The sequence below is a fragment of the Orycteropus afer genome, unplaced genomic scaffold (genome assembly GCF_000298275.1).
Source record: "Orycteropus afer afer isolate SDZICR_OR568_19922 unplaced genomic scaffold, OryAfe1.0 scaffold00031, whole genome shotgun sequence".
NCBI lineage: Eukaryota > Metazoa > Chordata > Mammalia > Tubulidentata > Orycteropodidae > Orycteropus > Orycteropus afer.
Window position 1 is genome coordinate 3,656,000 of NW_006921618.1, and position 3,584 is coordinate 3,659,583.

The 3,584-nt window shown below is 39.6% G+C and overlaps 1 protein-coding gene across 1 annotated transcript in view; it reads right to left on the reverse strand.

Moving 5' to 3' along the window:
• Positions 1 to 3,584, reverse strand: part of UBR4 (ubiquitin protein ligase E3 component n-recognin 4) — a 180,860-nt gene that overhangs the window by 154,221 nt on the left and 23,055 nt on the right. The gene's annotated exons all lie outside the window — the stretch shown is intronic.

Below are 3,584 nucleotides of genomic sequence, written 5' to 3' on the forward strand. Positions count from 1 at the left end.
GATCTGCACTGACACACAAAATCTGCATATAATTTCAGAAGTTCATAATCTCCCTGAAGCCCATCTATAGCCTGTGCCTAAAAGATCCACAGGCTTCAAGGTAAGAAGTCCTGCAATAGAAAAAACACTTTCAAATACAGGGTTTGTTTTTTTTTTAACTTAATTAAAACTATCGACTCAAAGCTATCACAATCAACGATACAAAATCAAAAGGGCAGCATGTGCCCAGGAATAAAAAAAGCTCAAAAGGCAGAAAGGAATAGGGAAGAAGGACAAATGGAAATGGTAAACAGAGGGAGGAAATGGGAAGTGTTGTTATATTGTGGGGATTGAACTTAGTATCACACAACAAAATGTGCATGAATTGTGGAAGGGAAAGCAATTTGCACTGTAAACTTTTACCCAAATCACAATAAAAAGTTATAAAAAGGGAAGGGAAAAAAAAAAAGCTGCTAAGTCACATGATGCTGACATTTAAACATCGCTTGTAATTTTAAAGAGGCATTCTTCTGAGAAGAAGAAAATGGGTTAAAAAATGACCAACTTCTGTAAAATATCTAGGAACAAATATGTTGCTATTCTTAGGTGTCACTGAGTCAGCTCCAACTCACAGTGACTCTATGTACAACAGAACAAAACACTGCCCAGTCCTGAACCAGCCTCACAATCCTTGCTGTACCTGAGCCCATCATGGTAGCCACTGTGTCACTCCATCTTGATGAGGGCCTTCCCCTTTTTTGTTGATCCTCCACTTTATCAAGTATGATATCCTTCTCCAAGGAATGGGCCCTTCTGACAATATGACCAAAGTAGGTGAGACGAAGTCTGGCCATTCTCGCTTCCAAGGATCATTCCAGCTGCACTTCCTCCAGTACAGATTTGTTAGTGTTTCTGGCAGTCCATGGTACTTACAGTATTCTTCACCAACACCACAACTCAAAAGCATCAACTCTTCTTCAGTCTTCCTTATTCATTGTACAGCTCTCACATGCATATGAGGTAACTGAAAACACCATGGCTGGGGTCAGGAGCACCTTAGTCTTCAGAGACATCTTTGCTCTTTGGCACTTTAAAGAGACCTTTTGCTGCAGATTTGCCTGGTGCAATACGTCATCTGATTTCTTGACTGCTGCTTCCATTGGTGTTGAATGTGGAACCAAGTAACATGAAATCTTTGACAACTTCAATCTTTTCTCCATTTATCGTGATGCTGCTTATTGGTCCAGTTGTGAGGATTTTCATTTTATGTTGAGATGTAATCCATACTGCAGACTGGTATCTTTAATCTTTATCAATAAGTACTTCAAGTCATCTTTACGTTCAGCAAGCAAAGTTGTGTCATCTGCACATCACAGATTGTTAATGAGTCTTCCTCCAATCCTGAGACCACACTATTCTTCATATAGTCCAGCTTCTCGGATTATTTGCTCAGCATACAGATTGAATTAAGTATGGTGAAAGAATGCAACCCTGACACACTCTTTTCTTGATTTTAAACCATGCAATATCCCCTTCTTCTGTTCAAATGACAGCCTCCTGGTCTCTGTACAGGTTCCTCATGTACACAATTAAGTGTTCTGGAATTCCCATTCTTCTGAATGTTATCCACAATTTGTTATGATCCCCACAATTGAATACTTTCTCATAGTCAATAAAACACAAGTAAACATCTTTCTGGTATTCTCTGCTTTCAGCCAAGATCCATTTGACATCAGCAATGATATCCCTCGTTCCACATCCTCTTCTGAATCCCCCTTGCATTTCGGGAATTTCTCTGTCAATACACTGGCTGCAACCGTTTGTGAATTATCTCCTGCAAGATTTTATTTGCATGTGATAATGATATTGTTCAAAAATTTCCACATCTGTGGGATCACCCTTCTTTGGAATGGATACAAATATGGCTTTCTTCCAGTCAGTTGGCCATGTAGCTGTCTTCCAAATTTCTTCGCATAGATGAGTGCCTCCAGCGCAGCATCCATTTAGTGGAAGATCTCAATGGGTATTCCATTGATTACTGGAGCCTTGCTCTTTGCCACTTCCTTGAGTGCAACTTTGACTTCTTCCTTCAATACGATTGGTTCTTGATCATATGCCACCTCCTGAAATTGATGAACATCAACTAATTCTTTTGGGTACAGTGACTCTGTGTATTCCATCCATCTTCTTTTGATGTTTCCTGCTTCATTCAAAATTTTGCCATAGAATCTTTTAACACTGCAACTCGAGGCTTGAATGTTTTCCTCAGTTCTTTCAGCTTGAGAAATACTAAGTATGTTCTTTCCTTTTGGTTCTCTAACTCCAGGTGTTTGCACATTTCATTATAATTATTGATTCTGTCATCTCGAGCTGCTCTTTGAAATCTTTCTGTTTAGCTTTTTTATCTTGTCATTTCCTCCATTTGTTCTGGTGACTCTCCATTCAAGGGCAAGTTTCAGAGTCTCTTCTGACATCCATTTTGGTCTTTTCTTCCTTTACTGTCTTTTTGACGACCTTTTACTTTCTTCATATATGATGTTCTTGATGTCACCCCACAATTCCTCTGTTTTTTGGTCACTGGTGTTCAATGCGTCGATTTTATTCTTTAGATGGTCTCTAAATTCAGGAGGGATATAATCATGGTCATATTATGGCTCTCATTGACTTGTTTTAATTGTCTTCAGTTTCAACTTGAACTTGCAAATGAGCAGTTGATAGTCTGTTCTATAGTCAGCTCCTAGCCTTGTTTTAGCTTTAGATATTGAGCTTCTCCATTGCCTCCTTCCAAAGATGTAGTCAATCTGATTCCTGTATACTCCATCTGTCAAAGTTCACGTAGATAGCCACCATTTATGTTGTTGAAAAGAGGTATGTGCAATGAAAAGTAGTCTTTGGCCTTGCAAAATTCTATCATGCGATCTCCAGCATTATTTCTATTACCAAGGCCATATTTTCCAACTATCAGTGATTCTTCTTTGTTTCCAACTTTTGCATTCTAATCACCAGTAATAACACTTCTTGATCGCCATGTTTGCTCAATTTCAAACCACAGAAGTTCATAAAAAATCTTCAATTTCCTCATCTTTGGCTTTGGTGGTTGTGCCTAAATTTGAATAATAGTAGTATTAACTAGTGTTCCTTGTAGATATATAGATATTATCCTATCACTGGCAGCATTGTACTTCAGGACAGATCTTGAAAACATTCTTTGTGACAATGAATGCCATGCCACTCCTCTTTCATTTGTCATCCCCTTCACTGTTGTTATTGTTAGGTGCCGTCAAGTCATTTCCAACTCAGAGCGACCCCATGCACAGCAGAACGAAACACTGCCCAATCCCGCGCCAGCTCCATGATCCCTGCTATACTTGAACCCAGCATTGCAGCCACTGTGTCAATCCATTTCATTGAAGGCCTTCCCCTTTTTCGTCAACCCTCCACCTTACCAAGCATGACATCCTTCTCCAGGGAATGGTCCCTTCTGACAACATGAACAAAGTAGGTGAGACGAAGTCTGGCCATTCTGGCTTCCAAGGAGCATTTCGGGGGCACTTCCTCCAGGACAGATCTTTTAGTTCTTTTAGAAGTCCATGGTACTTTCAGCA